Here is a 20200-nt window from a genome sequence, read left to right as displayed (position 1 = left end):
CTGGATGATTGGTTACTGAACAAAACAATAAAGAACTCAGAACTTCTGGTGCATTGTTTCTACTAAAGCATTTGTATTTGATACGATTATTACAAGCTAGAAACAATATATTATTTGTGCATATTCAGCAGTAGCTTATAAACTGCGTAAAACAAGTACGTGGAATCTTTTCACGTACATGATGAAATTACTTTGAACATGTGAACATATTTTTATCACATATAATGACAAATCAGAGCTTCTCAGATCGTGGAATAAAAGAACACTGACAAGTGACACAAACATTCTTTCTCAAAAGTGTCCCTTAACAAGAGTAGTAACGTCCAATACTTATACACTGTGTCAAAACTAATTCTGTCAGATTCATCTTTCCTGACAAGATACATCCAACGCGAAGTTCATATGTGTTGTTACTGCAACAGCAGGAACATGTATCGGAACGAATAATATCGATCTTCTCTAACACTGTTACTATGAGTCATGCAAAAGAAAATGTTGTATCTCAAAGTGCATCCTTTATTACACCATTTGTGATTGTCAAAAATGCATTTTTACGACTTGCAATGCTCAAATTTTGTTATTACGTGCGTATAAAACTGCGCATATAGCTTAGAAAATTATTAACTACTTTAGAAAACATTTGTTTGCGTTTGATGTATGCAAATACCAACACGATTCCTATAACTTACTATTGTCTGGCATGGTGTTTAACAATACGAACAAGTTTTTGTGGTGGCTTTTTTTCGAAAATATTTAGCAAATTTGTTTTAAATGCGTCGAGTGTAATTAAAACCTTGGTTACGCGTGTGTGTGTTTTCATTTTGTAAAGCCACATGGGGCGATCTGCTGAGCTCACATATAAAATCAAACTCTTGACTTTAGCGTTGTAAATCCGTAGACTTACCGCTGTACCAGCGGGGTACTAAAGCCTTGTTTACATTTGAAACAGTCCTTTTCATAAAGACGGAATGTTTGTAAAATATAGTTTTAAGAGAACTAAAACAGTTTCTTTTTAAATAGCGTATTCTAGTTTATGAAAGAAATAAAAACTTGAGAAAAATAAATACGAAAATATTTTTAAAATTTTAAGTTTGTGAGTATTTTAATTAAGAGTGAATAACATTCGTTCTATATACAAAGTGTGGTTATTCGTGAGTGTATTTTCACATTAATCCCAGCTTCAAGAATATATGTCTACTGTATATATAGAAGCATACTTACAATGATAGGAAAACTCTCATAAAATATGAGTACTAAATATCATAATAAAAAAAAATGAAATCACTTCATCACAATTAATTGCATGTTTCTGTTAGTCCTAAATACACATGGTAAGGTAACAATGTCTAACAATTTATAACAGAAGAATGAATCCCTAAATATAAAGATAAAAGGTTAAACAAAACTACAATATATATATAGTCCCAACCAACACTATTGATGAATGTCACTACAAGGCCAGAATACAGTATATCTTACGTATAGAATGAAAAAGAAAACACTATCTAATTCAAACAAAACGTCCAACTCAGTAGACATATACACATCCAGAGAGAGTCTCTCAATAATGTTTACTGTTTACATGGTTTATCTTTCACATCCGTAGCACTGGCCGATCAAACATGTGACTACACTTTCCAGAGAAGACAATCATCCCTGCGCTGGTTAATTTATCGCACACATTACGATATCTGTGTTTCTTGGAAAACACATCACAGCTCCAATCAAAAGCGCAACAACAGACTGATAGCCAATGGAGTCGTTAGTCACTAGACTTGGTAAGAATCGTCTTATTAACACTGTAATAGGTCCTTTGGTAGGGCAGCTTTTCCATTTAACTTTTGCACTTCTACAGAAATTTGCACCTTTATTCATTAAAAGTTTGTAAATAATATTCGTTAGCGTCAGGTTATTTACGTATACATGAATGTACATGGATGGACAGGATTCTTTATAGTAAGAGTTTGTGACCTGTTGGCTATTTTTTGTTTGTTTGTTTGGTTTGGAATTTCGCACAAAGCTACACGAGGATTATCTGCGCTAGACGTCCCTAATTTAGTAGTGTAAGACTAGAGGGAAGGCAGCTAGTCATCACCACCCACCGCCAACTCTTGGGCTACTCTTTTACCAACGAAAAGTGGGATTGACCGTAACATTATAACGCCCCCACGGCTGGGAGGGAGAGCATGTTTGGCGCGACTCGGGCGCGAACCCGCGACCTTCAGATTACGAAGCACACGCCTTAACGCGCTAGGCCATGCCAGGCCCCTGTTGGCTATAAATTTCGACAATAAACAAATAACACGCAATACACTTGTTTTAAAATAATATATTAAAAATATATATTTTAATATATATTATCTATATGTATGTGTAACGAACATTTTTATATTTGCTCACCACAGCTGTATCTAAAACTCTAAATAATTATTTATTTTCATCAAAATCCAAACAGTCTGGTTCAATTATTCCAGATCGTAATTGAAAAGTTGTTGTTGTTGTTTTTAATTAAGCACAAATTTACACAATGGGCTCTCTATGTTTTGCCCACCACGGGTATCAAAACCCGGTTTTTAGCGTTCTAATTCCGCAGACATACCGCTGAGCCACTGGGAGGCTAATTGAAAAAAAACAATTTTTCTCCTCTGCTTTGTAATTACACAAAATCCGGTGATAGATTCACTTACGACACATTGTTGATTATTACAGTTTTTACAGAGTTTTAAATAACTGTCTATTTTAGTCTAACTTTCACATAAGTTCGTTCAATTACTCTAGTATGCAATTTACAGTTTTGAAACAATGTTATTGTTACAATACACTATGCGATAATTTCACTTTAGAAATCGGCTTTGTACAATGGTCAGCATGATGTAACAGTAAGAGGTGTTTTTTGTTTATTTGTAATTTAATGAAAGTATTGTTACAGATTATGTTTTTACCAGTGTTTAATAGCTTATTTAAATTACTTTTCATTTATTTTTTTTTACTTATAGGCCTAGAAAAGCCTATTGGTCAGTGTATTAGACTGTTATTCTGTGCGTCGTAATCCGTTTATCAAATACACGCACGCACGCACACAAACTCACTCCACACTTTTAGAGCTTCGGTACGTATTATGCTAGTTGTTTTAGCGAAAATGAAAAAAAATATATTGTTTTTTCTTTTCTTTTCATTTGTTGTTGAAGTAAAATGAAAATGTTTGCTATCTCAGTTCCTGTAAAATTGTTACCAAATAGTTTTATAAACAACCATGAGCCCAACTTAAAACAATAAAAGAACAAAAAGAATTTTTCTGTATTTTAACAATGACAAGACATTAAGCAATGACATAGGTGGGTTAAAATGTTCAACTCGTAATTTTAGGGTGGCGGGTTCGAATTCCATTCATACCAAACATGTTCGTCCTTTCAGCCGTGGAGGCGTTATAATGTGACGGTCAATCTCACAATTCGTTGGTAAAAGAGTAGTCCAAGAGTTGGCAGTGGGTAGTGATGCCTTCCCTCTAGTATTACACTACTAAATTAGGGACTGTTAGCGCAGATAGCTCTCGTGTAGCTTTGCGCGAAATTCAAAACAACGACAACAAAACATTGGTATCCAACAACTTACTGTTGTGTAAAACATTAGTTAAGAGACAAATATAAATACATTTCACACACATCAGGTTGTTGGAGGGTGGCCCTATACCTGATTAAATATAGATTCTGATCACTAGTTTTCTGATCACTAGTACATTTGGTCATGGCATATTTTTATCGCAAAAACACTTGAAAGAATATTGCTATTTAACAATAAGGGACCGACAAAGACAGCGCCCCTAATCTTTTCTACTGAAGAAATAGAACCGACAAAGACAGCGCCCCTAATCTTTTCTACTGAAGAAATAGAGCCGAGAAAGCCAGCGCCCCTAATCTTTTCTACTGAAGAAATAGAACCGACAAAGCAAGCGCCCCTAATCATTTCTACTGAAGAAATAGGACCGACAACGCAAGCGCCCCTAATCTTTTCTATTGAAGAAATAGAGCCGACAAAGACAGCGCCCCTAATCTTTTCTACTAAAGAAATAGAACCGACAAAGCCAGCGCCTCTAATCTTTTCTACTAAAGAAATAGAACCGACAAAGCAAGCGCCCTTAATCATTTCTACTGAAGAAATAGAACCGACAACGCAAGCGCCCCTAATCTTTTCTTCTGAAGAAATAGTTCAGAAAAAATGTCTAGAAGATAAATAAGTAGACAAATTTTTCATTGACATAATTAATAATGTTAGTTTCTTTAAAGTCTTACTGAGGTTTTCATTGATATAATTAATAATGTTAGTTTCTTTAAAGTCTTACTGAGGTTTTCATTGATATAATTAATAATGTTAGTTTCTTTAAAGTCTTCCTGAGGTTTTCATTGATATAATTAATAATGTTAGTTTCTCTAAAGTCTTACTGAGGTTTTCATTGATATAATTAACAATGTTAGTTTTTTTAAAGTCTAACTGAAGTTTTCATTGACATAATTAATAATGTTAGTTTCTCTAAAGTCTTCCTAAGGTTTTCATTGATTTAATTAATAATGTTAGTTTCTCTAAAGTCTTACTGAGGTTTTTATTGACATAATTAATAATGTTCCTCTAAAGTCTTATTGAGGTTTTCATTGATATAATTAATAATGTTAGTTTCTTTAAAGTCTTCCTGAGGTTTTTATTGATATAATTAATAATGTTAGTTCCTCTAAATCACTGTCACAAAATAGTCCCTCTTTGGTGATGTTGAGAGCACTCAGATTAGTTAGATAACTTATAAACAAATGTTTTATTCGCAGTCGAATTACTATTTTTACAACAATTAAATACGAGATGCATATAGATTTGAAAAGTAGCTAAAATCAGCTCCATTCTCAATTTCAAGGTACGAAGTATACATATGTAGATAAGGGTAGAGAACTTTATGTCACCCAAACACATATGTCTTTTGTTGCTAGAGATCTAATACAAATTAACAACATAGGTTGGAGTTACCTCATGGTTTGACCTATTATAAGTAAAGCGATCAAATTATAACAATTTCAAAGCCAGGAATGAATAAAATAGTTTTATCAAAATATTTCGTAATAAAACGACTGATTTGTATCACATATTGTGTTGCGCAACGTTCTGTTGTCGTAGAATTAATTTGAAAAATTTCAGAACAAAATTTTACACTTGTTTCATTCAAATAAGATCAAGCTCTTAAAAAGAACACTTGGATAAAGTTTAAGAGATTTAGATGTCATTCTCGCTTCGCAATTCCTTCCTTTGTATTCATGAAAACATCAATAAGAAAATAATATTAAATAGCGACAAGGGATGCGGTTGGTTACATTATCAATAGAACCTATAAATTACAAAAGAATTTTCCTTTTCTCTTAGTGTAAAATATGAAAGAAATAAACTACACAGAAACAGCATGGTGTCTATTTCGAACGTCGAATAACTGAAACCCCTGTAGGACTCGCTAAACGAGCAAGGGCTGCACACGACGTGTGTGCTCTATAGAAAACAAATGTCTTTCGAAGAATTACTGTTCAAATACGGTACTTTTTGACACCACTCTTATTTGATTGATTTTCCTTAACCCGCCCTTTTGCAACGCAGCTCTCGTAACCAGATGGACTGATATGAAAAATATGATATTGTACGGTTCAATTATTCATTGAATTAGAGCATATATATATATATATATATATAGGAGAGAAAGATATGGATATATGAAGTCATGCCTGGTTCTGATAATACATATACATATGAATTTAAAAGACACACATATAACGGTAGACAGATACAACTGGATAGAAAACTACACAGATAGAGTTAAAGAGATTGTACATATAAATATAGGGTATATAAAGAAAAAAATAAACAATCATATATATACATAAAATAATTGTGAAATGGGAAGAGATATTAGACAAAAACATGAAACATTAACTGAACTGGTAAAAATAGATATAGAATAAATAAAAACCTGACATTTGTTATAGAGGAATATTTGTTTTCAAAACAAAGCAAAATGAATGTAAGAGATACTAAATGATGAATCATTACCTTTGTGGTGATTTATATGATAAACACATCTCTTTTGTGGTGATTTATATGATAAACACATCTCTTTTGTGGTGATTTATATGATAAACACATCTCTTTTGTGGTGATTTATATGATAAACACATCTCTTTTGTGGTGATTTATATGATAAACACTTCTCTTTTGTGGTAATTATATGATAAACACATCTCTTTTGTGGTGATTTATATGACAAACACTTCTCTTTTGTGGTAATTATATGATAAACACTTCTCTTTTGTGGTAATTATATGATAAACACATCTCTTTTGTGGTGATTTATATGACAAACACTTCTCTTTTGTGGTAATTATATGATAAACACATCTCTTTTGTGGTGATTTATATGACAAACACTTCTCTTTTGTGGTGATTTATATGACAAACACTTCTCTTTTGTGGTAATTATATGATAAACACATCTCTTTTGTGGTGATTTATATGATAAACACATCTCTTTTGTGGTGATTTATATGATAAACACTTCTCTTTTGTGGTAATTATATGACAAAAACTTCTCTTTTGTGGTGATTTATATGACAAAAACTTCTTTTTTGTGGTGATTTATATGATAAACACATCTCTTTTGTGGTGATTTATATGATAAACACATCTCTTTTGTGGTGATTTATATGATAAACACTTCTCTTTTGTGGTAATTATATGATAAACACTTCTCTTTTGTGGTGATTTATATGACAAACACTTCTCTTTTGTGGTGATTTATATGACAAACACATTTCTTTTGTGGTAATTATATGATAAACACATCTCTTTTGTGGTGATTTATATGATAAACACTTCTCTTTTGTGGTAATTATATGATAAACACTTTTCTTTATAGCACTGAATACACACATTATTTTTCTACATGAGAATATTTAAAAATATTAAAAGTTTAGATTACTATTCAAAACTAAAATAACCACCTAGACTTCAAAGAGGATAGTGTTAAATTATATGTCGTCTGTTGTGATGACTTCTCTGTTGTATGGGATTAGTGTAGATGTAATTTGTCGTATGGTATGAGTGTGCTAGCAAGTAGCGAAGCCATATGAGCAATGTGTTTCTTATTTGTGATATTATTTAAAGGTGGCAGAGCCTACACTGGACCAGACTAGAAAGGTGGTTTATAAAAAAATCCTGTGTTATTTCTAGGCAGCGTGTTCTTCTATCCAGATCTAGCCGAATAGTGCGGATGTCTGTTCTAATCATTTCTCTATTATACGAGTTTCATCTACTCCTGGCTTCAACTTGTAACTTACAGTGATGCTTGTAATTCATCTTGTCAGTAGTCACATCCAAGTTATCATCTGCCAATCACAATCAAAATGTTAAATAAAATATATTTTTAATTGTAATAATTCTTCATATCAATACTTAGGTTTCTGGATTTTCCCTTACGCGTGTAAGGAGATGAACCTAAGAACACCATATTCTTCCCAACATTATATATATATATATAAATATGTAATTTATGTGGTATTTATTACAGTTTCGAAGTATAACGAACTTCAGCTGATAGCATTCTGAATACCATTTTATTCATAGAAATTCTTGTGTTCGTTACAATAACGTATCCCCAATAAGTTTTCACTATAAGTTCTACATTGTTCTGTATCCAACTTTCCTAATTGTCTTCAAATACAAAGCAAGACATGTATAAAATTACAAAACTCATTCAAACCACTTAATTATCTGATATTTTATTTTAGTGAAATATGCTTAGCTTAGTGAGTTATACTACGAACATGGTTTACCGTAAGTAACTTCCACGAGAAGATATAACAGTTAAGTAAAGAAAATGATTCCTATAAAACAAATTGATTGTTTATTTGTTACTTAACTTAAGAAATGGATGAATATCGATTTCATTCGCTTCTTTCTCATCCGCTGATTTCGAAGAAGGTAAACATTGTTTACAATCAAGCGATTCTCGAACTTCGGGTGTCCCGATGGAACAACTGTAAGTTTACGAACCTTCTCTCTCTAATTGTTTGGGTATATAAATTTTGTATACCCGGGAGGGTCAGGTACACTGGACCTCTTCCTCCTAACTATTCATTGTTAGGGTGGACTGCTTACTACATTTAAAGTTAATACATGAGGATCAGACTGATGAACATCACTCAGACCCTTTTCACAGCAATGCCCACGTGTATTGTACTTTCAGATTCACTGAGTCTACATCATAGGTGGCGTGTTTTATTTTAGCACTAATTTATTATTTTTATAATATTTTTTATTTTATTATTATTTTAGTTAATTTTAACTTAATGATCTAATGTATAAATTTATCGTGGAGAGGTGTTTAGGTCTCTCTTCATCATGTATGCAATACCTGTCTAGTTCACATAACAGTTCATTTTGTCTCCAATTTTTATCGAAATATTTTATTGTACTATGTAGAAGTCTATCTGATATTGTTTGTGTATTAGAGTATTGGTACATGAAGTGGTTTGGGGTACTCAATGTGCTGTCGTAATTAATGTATTTTGTAATGATTGTAGTTTGGTTTGTATTTGTTTTTTATTTACGTTAATCCATGCAGGAGCTGCATAGTCTACTACTGGTCTTATATATGTTTTGTATATTTTAAGGATGTTTTCAGGTGTTGTCCTATAGTTTTGACCAGTTAGATAAACTCCGAGCATAGTTTATTCTTCGCTAAATTTAGTTTTTGTGTTATTTACATGTTTTGTCCAGGTAGGTTTAGAATCACATGCCAATCCTAAAAATTTTATAGATGTAGCAATCTGGAGAAGTTTTCCGTTCATGTAAATCTGCGGTTATGCTTTTTGATGTCACGTTGATTTTGAAAATATTGCTAATTGTGTTTGTTTATGAGCTTACACCGTTAAAATCCGGGATTCAATTTCCCGTCATAAAAAAAGTAGACAGACCAATGTGGTTTTGTCCTGAAACAAACAAATAACTCGAACCTTGAGTTTTAAACTTAGCGTCAACATAGACGAATGATGCTAACTAGCCACCTTTTCTATAATTACAAAGTTCATAGGCCCGACATGGCCAAGCGTGTTAAGCCGTGCGACTCGTAATCTGAGGGTCGCGGGTTCGCATCCTCGTCGCACCAAACATGCTCGCCCTTTCAGTCGTGAGGACGTTATAATGTGACTGTGAATCCCACTATTCGTTGGTAAAAGAGTAGCCCAAGAGTTGGCGGTGGGTGGTGATGACTAGCTGTCTTCCCTCTAGTCTTACACTGCTAAATTAGGGACGGCTAGCGCAGATATTCCTCGAGTAGCTTTGCGCGAAATTCAAAACAAACAAACAATATAAAATTCACATTCTAATGACAGAAGATCCTTGTATAACAAAGTTTAGATAAATAATTTTATTTTTTATTAATCACTCAATTACAGTCTTATGTTTTCCTGTTCGTGTTTTCTTACAGAAAAGGCCTCCAGTGCAATATAAAGCTAAATTAGGTTTCTTTTCAAGGGAAATTGAAAAGGCTTTTCCGAGTAACACATTGGTTATACACCAGTAACAGTTGATTCGAGATTGTGAATCACAACGTACCCTAAAGATCAGTAGGTTTATTGTTGGACACTTATATTTAAATGTTCATATCTACCAGTCCCAGAAGATCCATATAAGTTTTCATATTACAAGTTTGTATCTTCCAACTATCATTTTTTTCGAGATTGTCTTTCAAAAGTAATGTTTTATTGGCGGTTTAACACTGATAGCTGTAGACAGAAAACGTAAAGTATAATTTAAAGATACTTTTTGACATAGGTTATGTGTACTGGAGAATTCTGAAAATATTAGTTATTCTTATATACAAAACACCTTATAAATTGTATAATTCACTTTCATAAAATACCTTTATAAAGGAACTATTTTAATGTAGCTATTTCAAGAAAAAGAAATTTAACTTATTAGAAATAAGTTGGGCCTCGGCATGGCCAGGTGGTTAAGGAACTCGGCTCGTAATCTGAAGGTCACGGGTTCGAATTCCCGTCGGACCAAACATGCTCTCCCTTTCAGCCGTGGTGTTGTTATAATGTTACAGTAAATCTCACTATTCGTTGGTAAAAGAGTAGCCCAAGAGTTGGCGGTCGGTGATGATGACTAGCTACCTTCCCTCTAGTCTTACACTACTAATTAAGGTACGGCTATATCAGATAGCCCTGTTGTAGCTTTGCGCGAAATTCAAAAGAAACCAAAACAAGAAATAAGTTTATTCTACAGGCCAGCATTTTAAAACTTTACATCCATTGAAGTACATAAACTTTTATGCATACGAGTATTAATCAAATATTAGGACTAAACATAGCTTAAAAACTCATGTTATAATGTATACGTATATGTTATTCAACTATAACCATAAGCATTGATTTGACATCATTGTGCTAAGATTTTAAATTAATATTTATTTTATATATTGTTCTGACCACACACAAGAAAAATATTTACTTAGTTATTCTCAAAATATCTAATAAAATACTGACTGTATTTAGGATTTTAAGCAAATTTAGACTAATGAAGACTTTCGAACTGTTAGATAAAATGTGTGTTACAATTGTTATTGTGTTGGCCCTATCTTTGTTCTCGGTGTTTTAGGCCCCCTTATTGTTTAAGTAATATTTAAGTTTCTTGAACTGGAAACTTGTGTTAAGAATATTTATTTAATTATTATTTTAAATATATTTTTCGTATGATAATCAAAAAACGTTAGTCCCTCTGGTGGTCAGTAGCAAGAACGCGTAAAATTTGAGGACTGATTTCCTGCGGTCGCAGAAGACACAGCAGATAGCCCAATGTGACTTTGCTCTGAAACAAACATGAAAATTATTTATTTTCCCAATAATATATATAATAATTATGTCGGTAAAATAACGAAAAACTGGTGGTCAAAATCCATAAATAATTAATGATGTGTTGTAATTACTGTAATTCTGGTCTCTAAATGACTTGGATAAATTTGAAAATAACCACACTTCTCTTCTCAATTTAGTTCACATTATAATAATTGTTGTTTGTGTAGCCGATTATATAAATAGCTCCTATACCATTACCATGTCCTGATGAATTGTCTGTTGTTTGTTTTTTTGTTTTTGAATTTCGCGCAAAGTTACTCGAGGGCTATCTGCGCTAGCTGTCCCTAATTTAACAGTGTAAGACTAGAGGGAAGGCAGCTAGAAATCATCACCCACCGCCAACTCTTGGACTACTCTTTTACCAACGAATAGTGGGATTGACCGTCACATTATAACGCCCCCCATGGCTGAAAGGACGAGCATGTTTGATGTGATGGGGATTCGAACCCGAGACCATTAGATTATGAGTCCAGTGAGTTCGTATGCTTCTAACGTTAAAAGCCGAGTTTTGATATTTGTAGTGGGCAAATTCTAAGTAGCCCATTATGTAATTTTATGTTTAACAATAAACAAGCAAATACTCCCCGAAACTATTAAAGGAAACTGCAATAAATCATGCAAAAAATAACATTATGTAAAAATATCTAATTGTATCAATATTACTTTTTGTCCGCAATTTTTAATTATTTTCTTATCAGTTTCTAACCGACTTTTATTATATTGGACGTAGTTGTGTTTTGAAGAATCTTAAATTTCTGAGACATTAAATCTATTCTATTTGTCTTAAGTCTATGAGACTTTAAATACATTGTATTATATTAAATTGAGATTGGAAGTGTGTGTGTGCTTTAACTAATAGCAAAGCCACATCATACTATCTGTTGAGTATACCTTGGGGTATCGAACCCCTGATTTTAGCGTTTTAAATCCCTAAGAGAATTGAAGTTGTTGTTGTTTTGAATTAAGCACAAAGCTACACAATGGGCTATCCGTGCTCTGCCCACCACGGGTATCGAAACTCAGTTTTTAGCGTTGTAAGTTCGCAGACATAGCGCTGAGCCACTGGGGGGCATAACTGAAGAAAATTATGCAATGTTTGTTGTATATCATGACCAAATGTTATGATGTACATTATTATATGAAACGTATTGTTAATATTAAAAAAGGCAAACGTTGAATTGAGCTGAAACTTATACATTTCTGATGTCAAACATAAACAAGAAGTAATCAACCTAATGTTTGTCCTTATATTTCTTTTTTTAACTGTGCCTATTACATAAAATTATACCTAATATTGTCCGTATAACTCTAGATTAATCACTGACTGAACATAGCTCGTATGTAGACACATCTGCATACATTCCGAACGAGACTGAGTCCCTATTTTCTATGAAAACAAAATCAAATCGTGTCCCTGGTGAAGTCCATGTTTATAAACATGTGCTTTATGTGCAACGTACAGTGCAATATACAGAGGTTTGGAAATTCGACCCTAGTCTAGGACATACGTTTTGTTTTTGTTTCAATGTTTTGTAGGTGCATATTTGTTTTAAAATACGAATAAACAATTTAACAAAAATGATACAAACGTCACAAAGATTCATTTCTCAGATTATTTTGTTCTTGACAAAAAGTGCAAACGTTCAGATGATAAGTAATGTGGATAGATGGCGTTTCAAACGTCAACGTATTTGTTAGAAAACGTCAGTAAACAACAAAAGCAAAACGAGTGTATACCTTATTTTGATAAGCTCTCCGGTGGCACAACGGAATATCCGAAGACTGACAACTCTACAAACCCGTGGTGAGGATAGTTTATTGTGTAGTTTTGTGCTTAATTCTAAACAAACAAAACAGAATGCTTCGGCGATTTGTTTCTTAACGTGCACAAGATATTAAATTTTATTTCACATTCAGCCTAAGATTGTTTCATACTTCATCTTAAAAGTTAAACATTACTCCTGCAAACACTGCAAAACAAATAAACAACACTGCAAAACAAATAAACACAACATAACCATAGAAAACATCCAAATACTAAATAAATAAAAAACATAAACAAACGCAAAATTAAAGAAGCATTACTTATACAACAACTCAAGCCCAAAATAAACCAATACAAAGGAACACCTTTATACCTATATTAATAAATGTATCCAACATCTAAGCACGCCCTCTACATTCCTACACTCAGTTACACAACCCCCTTCAAACATGAGTCAGCTACCGGTCAGTTACTCTTTCTTTCTTTGTGAACCTGACGATGACCGAAGACGGTCAAAACGTTATTCGCTCCTTCTCTATTCATATCAGCAGTTTTTAACTATATAATTAATCTTGGTTGATGTTGTTCACGTGTGTCAAAACCCCCAAAATACAATTATCAGTGTTGTATACAGAGCCAATGACAGTTTTTCGGCAACTTTATCAGACTGTTTGCCGTAGGATCTATTTTTACTTTCCATAATAATATATTCGATAATTCAATGAACTTCAATAAGAAATTATAGAATAGCCGCAAGAGACTCCTCCGTTTACGGATATTTAATATAGCTTTATTCTATAAGGGTTTATTTGATTATTTTATTAAATGATCTAGGAAATTTGTAATGAAATTATAATATTTTAATATTATTTATTATAATATTTATTATTATAATATTTTGTGAACATCAGTCGTGGACTCTGATTTTACTTCTGAGACAAGTTAAACAGATATTTAACTCATGGACTCTGATTTTACTTCTGAGACAAGTTAAACAGATATTTAACTCATGGACTCTGATTTTACTTCTGAGACAAGTTAAACAGATATTTAACTCATGGACTCTGATTTTACTTCTGAGACAAGTTAAACAGATATTTAACTCATGGACTCTGATTTTACTTCTGAGACAAGTTAAACAGATATTTAACTCATGGACTCTGATTTTACTTCTGAGACAAGTTAAACAGATATTTAACTCATGGACTCTGATTTTACTTCTGAGACAAGTTAAACAGATATTTAACTCATGGAATCTGATTTTACTTCTGAGACAAGTTAAACAGATATTTAACTCATGGACTCTGATTTTACTTCTGAGACAAGTTAAACAGATACTTAACTCACAATAATGAGAAACCGACTCGAAGTTAAAAGGTATTCTGAAGACGGTTGATATGAGTATTAAAAATTAATTAAACTAAAGTTTAATCTCCAGGTTAATTTACAAAGACCTGAAGATAACCTCAGAAGATCGAAACGTTATTCTCTATCTTATTTTGATTAAATTTTAATACCCTTACCAGCCGTCTTTAGAATATATAAACTTTAACTAACGTAACTGAGATGAAGAAATTGCAAAACGGTATGATCTTGAAACTACGTTTCACGTTTAATGTTAATGATATAAACAACTAAGATCATGAAGCAGTTTAAAAACATACACTTTATCTAGACATGAAGTTTCAAGTTCAATATTAATCATACAATTAGTTGCCTCACGTCACGAGCTTGCTAGCTACCTACCACAGAGAGAGTCTTATACATGTAACTATCTTAGATGAGATAGTTAGATTTTGTATTTGAAATGCTAAGCCTATCAATCAGCTTTGTACTAAACAAAAATAGGCACGCGATGTAGAACTGTTTTAAAGATGGTTCGTATATGAAGAGCATGTGCTTCTCAAAACGTGTACCTGATAAAATATTAATACTGAGTTTTGATGTTTCATAACAGCAATCATTTCTGATGTCTCTTCGTATGCATTGTCTATTATCCATTACAATAAAGATGAGGCGGTTAATTTATGTGGAAGTAGCCCTTAGTTTCATACAGTGATCTGTTATAAAATGGTACAGGTTTTCTTGGAGCAGCGCTTTAGTGTTTAATATCAAAATTGTTTCATTCAATAAAGCGTATAATAGATCTGAAACAGCACGCAGTGGGACCAGTAGGTGAAGGGAATGTTTGTTTTATAAACATCATATGTTACATGAGCACGTATCCGGAGAAACTAAACTTTTCTATCATATAGGAACTGGAATACTGCACAAAATAAAATAGATATTTGATGAATGGTATTTTTTTCCCCAAATTTATTTCGAAGTTAATTCATTGTAATGTATTGTGAGCTTGTAATGCAAAACGTGTAATGTACTCTGTTAAGTATGTATGAAATCTTAAATGGTAATACTGTTGCTTTAAAGACTTGTTTTTATAAAATAATCAGTGTTAACAAGTTAATTAAGAAACTTAAAATTCAAATATAATTAAATAAAAAAAGTTAAAGTTAGGCTTAAGCCAGTAACGCATCACTATCATAAAACAACATAAGAATTGAATCATTTTCATAAGAAATAAGAGGGCCCGGCATGGCCAGGTGGATAAAGCACTCGACCAGTAATCCCCGAGGGTCGGGGGTTCGAATCCATCTCACACCAAACATGCTCGCCCTTACAGCCATGGGGGCGTTATAATGTTACGGACAATCCTTCAATTCGTTGGTAAAAGAGTAACCCAAGAGTTGGCGGTGGGTGGTGTGGAATAACTGCCTTCCATCTAGTCTTACACTTCCAAATTAGGGACGGCTAGCGCAGATAGCCCTCGGGAAGCTTTGGTCGAAATTCAAAAAACATTCAGATAGACCTTGGAAATTTTGAATAAACTTTCTCTATGATAGCATAAAATACTGAATTCACCTGGTAGTTCTACAAAGTATTTGAATGGAATATATATGTGCTCTTTGTTTACATTGCTAAACTAGGGACGGCTAGCACAGATAGATCTCGTGTAGTTTTGTGCGAACTTCAAAAATAGGTATTTCTTCAAATACCTGCTGAATTATTTATATGAGTCGATGTACATAACAATTCAAAATGTTAACACAAATATTGCAAAGATCTCATTAACATATTATTACAGCAGCATACATCATAGAAGCATAATCAAATAACGTTTGTAAGAAGGTTGAATAGTGTTGCCAGTGTTAGAAAAAACAACAATTAACAAATAGATGAACATATAAGATAAACATGTAGATCTCACAACCACATGTTGGTTGAGTAGAAAAACAACAACAAAAATAAACAGGTTAACAATAACCAAAGTTGTATTCTGTGTTGATTTCGTTACTAACACTTAATAAAGGTGCGATCCTATATTCTGTGTTGATTTCGTTACTAACACTTAATAAAGGTGCGATCCTATATTCTGTGTTGATTTCGTTACTAACACTTAATAAAGGTGAGAATCTATATTCTATGCTTATTTCTTTATTAACACTTAATAAAGGTAAATCCTGTGTTTTGTTTTAATTTTCTTACTAACGCTTGATAAAAGTAGGATCCATTCAACTTTTACAGTTCGTTAGCTTGAAAACTCAACAGCTCTATATTTACCTTACATCTGAAATATTATTTTAAGTTAATACTATTCAAGTATTGGATTCTTTGAAAATCCTCTCAAAGGTACACGATGAGTATCAGTGCTAGCAGTCTCTAGTTTAGCAGTGTTAGACCAGAGGAAAACAACTAGTCATCACCCCTTCTAATGAATACTGGGATTGACCGTCACATAATAACACCCTAACGACTACAAAGGTGAGCATGTTTGGCGGAACAGGGATTTGGACCCGCGATCCTCAGGTTGCGAGTCAAGCGCCCTAACCACCGCCCCATGCTTTGGTTGATAATTAATGATTATTGTTATTAAAAGTAAGATTTCTGAAATTGTTAAAAAGGAAAGTATGTGTGTTTTCACATAGCAAAGTCACATGGGGCTATCTCTGACTCCACCGAGGGAAATCGAACCCTTGATTTTGGAGTTGTAAATCCACAGGCTTACCGCTGTACTAGTGGGGGACGAAAGGAAAAGAGTTACGACACACCAGATAAACTAATTATATTCTCATCCAAAAGAGTTACCACACACCAGATAAACTAATTATATTCTCATCCAAAAGAGTTACCACACACCAGATAAACTAATTATATTCTCATCAAAAAGAGTTACCACACACCAGATAAACTAATTATATTCTCATCCAAAAGAGTTAACACACACCAGATAAACTAATTATATGCTCATCAAAAAGGGTTACCACACACCAGATAAACTAATTATATTCTCATCCAAAAGAGTTACCATACACCAGATAAACTAATTATATTCTCATCCAAAAGAGTTACCACACACCAGATAAACAAATTATATTCTCATCATTTGAAAGATATCCTAACATAAACGTAGGAACAGTAACTACTAGTCTTATATATGAATATTTTAACACTGTTATACTCTGCAATTTGCATCGTTGTAAAACAAGGAACAGCTTGTTCTCGCTAAACAAAAAAAACAAACGTTTCTGTGCTTCAATGTCAAACAAAGGTAAAGAATACTTAAGAGCTTTCTAAAGGATTTTATCTGATTATAGAATCTTCTGACGTTGACATTGTAAGTGAAGTTAAGTAGATAGCAACTCTGAAACCGGCTGTAAACCAGCTTAGTTTGACTTAACCTCTTTTTGTAATATTTCAAATTTATTCCTGTTTTAATCTAGAATGGGGATATTATTAAAGTTCGTACCTGCTTTGCGAAGAAACTTGAAGTACACATGAAATTACCTTACTAGCCGCAAAGTTTAGCATCGCAATCATGTTTCAGAAGGTGGCATATGTTGCAGTTAAACCATAATGACAAGTGCCATTACCAAAGTGCAGACACATTGAGATAAACCCTTTTACACGAGCTCTCTTGTTTTGCATGTTAATAGCTCGAGCGTTTTCATTTGATGAACGATATATTGCTTTAAGCAAGAGTTACAAAAATTCCCAACATACATTAAGGTAATATTAAAGAGAACGAAAAAAAAACACTTTTAGGAATGTCTATATAAAATGGAAATTATTCTACGGCTTTCTAACATTAAGCATTTCTTTCAGTGAACAGTTTAGCTGACTTAAAAAATGATGTTTTCTTTATCATTTTCGATAAAGAAGTTACATTACACGTGCATTTAATAACGTTAGCTTGGTATCAGCAGGTGCAACTTATGCCTGAAAGTAAACAAGTTGCTTTACTGGCACTAAAATAATACATGTATTGATACTTAAAACCTTTTATAATTGCCCCAAGAGTGTGTTAAATACGGTGCCTGAACCTTTTACAGCATTTACTATGAAAAGTAAGGCTTACCAAATCAAGCATTATTGATAGATAAGTGAATGTATTTCTTTATTTCATTTAGCGCAAGTTTCTATTATTAACTACGTGCGCTCTATCTACCGCTGGAAAGCAAACCTCAGGTTCTAGTGTTTAACTATATATATGAATTCACTTTACTTGACTGTTTAGTAGTAGTAATATTACATACACATACATACGTAAATACGAAGACAAAATATCGTATTTTCGATTTAAAAGCAGCGTCATATGCTAAGAGAGATAAACGTTAATAAAAGAGACTCCTACATTTCAGGAATAATGATTATTAATTAAGAATTACAACTGATAACCACGGGAGGATATACTAGTCAGTACCCCTAGCCACGTATGTTGCTGCTCATATTCGTATAATGGGATTGACAGTCACAACTATAACGCCTGTGAAATGAAAATGATCAGCTTGTTCAATGCATCTTACAAGTGCAATTTTTGTTTTTTAACTCAGCGTTATCGTATTAATACAAAACTTTCTTCCAGGTGAATAGTTTAATGTTTTCTAATACGCTAATTCGTCAGTAAGTATTATTTCGTATTTTCCCCTGATCCGGCATGGCCAGCTGGTCAGGACAAGCGGGACGAGTTTCACTTTAACAAAATATCACGACGCTTTGATAACCTGAGTTTAAATTAATCTTATTATAACATGAGGTATGAAACTTTAATTATTATTTTTTTTTTTTACAAAAAACTTATTTTCAAAAAAGCTGAAAATAAAAATACATCTCCAAATCTAGTTTCAACCTGTGTTAATAAAGTATTTGGGTTACAACCAACAGAGGGTAATTTTGTATCTCAGAACGGCTGGTATGGGTATTAACACTTTTATTGATAACAACAGAACAACACTGTTCTCTTGCTTTACTGGTAAATGTGTTAATATACCAGTCGTTCTGGGATACATTTTTATTTCAAGTGGGTTTCTCATCATCAAGATGGTAATTTTAATCCTTCGGCTTCCTTCCGCTTCCATCATCGTATAAAACGGCCCACAGTGGCACAGCATGACGTCTGTGGACTCGTACCGCCATAAACCGGCTTTCGATACCCGTAGTGGACAGAGCATAAATAGCGCATTGTGCATAACTTCAAAGAAACAAACAAAATTTCGTAAAACTTGTACGTCTGTTTCTTTATAACAAAGTCTCATCAGGCTCTCTGCCGTATCTACCGAGGGGAATCGAACCTCTGATTTTAGGATTTAAATTCGAAGAACTACCGCTGTCCCAACGAGGAATCATCTCACAAACGTCTTCCCAAAGTAAGGTTATGGTAAGTAACAAAATAATATTTATTTTCATATTTGAAAACACGTACAAAAGATATTGTCTTGTAACAAAAAACAACAACATTATATTTTGGTTACGGTTACATTCAACTTGGTTACAATCAGCTTGGTTACGTTCAGCTTATATAGTTTATTCTTATTTATCTTTCTCTAAGTTTTAGTTAAAGAAAACTTTAAGTATTTCATTCTTTTGCTGCTTGTATGTGTAGTAGTTATTAAAAACTACACAAATTAAATTGTAAAATAATACAGCTTTTAAGGACACGTCTTTGAAAAACCTTGCTAACATTTTTTCTTTGCTTTTAAGGAGTAGAACAAATAACAAAGAAGAAATGTTTGCAGGGTAGTGTAATCCACGTTTTGATAAACGTGTAGCTTTTAATACTTTCGTAACAAAGCTTTTAAAACTGTTTCTAATTCCATTGACTCAATTAAATGTTAAACCTCAGTACATAAAGAGTATTGCTAAGGATGGAGGTAAGACTGAAGTCAGATCTCATTAAACGACAATATTTTATACGACTAGAAGTGCACCTACACAATTATTCTAAAGCCTCAGCTTGTATTTGAACAAGCTCTGTTATTCGTGGTTCTGTTTGTCATTAGACCTCACTAGGACATCAAAATATTAAAACGTAGACATACCTCAGAAAAATTTGTCTTAGTAAGGGATCTTAGATTAGAATGTTTGAGTTCACTTATGTTAACAGTTCCTTTTAATTGATCTGATATAATCTCGTTAACAGCAGGAAGCAATCTATTCTTAA

The sequence above is a fragment of the Tachypleus tridentatus genome, chromosome 12 (genome assembly GCF_004210375.1).
Source record: "Tachypleus tridentatus isolate NWPU-2018 chromosome 12, ASM421037v1, whole genome shotgun sequence".
Lineage (NCBI taxonomy): Eukaryota > Metazoa > Arthropoda > Merostomata > Xiphosura > Limulidae > Tachypleus > Tachypleus tridentatus.
Note: the sequence above shows the minus strand (reverse complement) of the source record.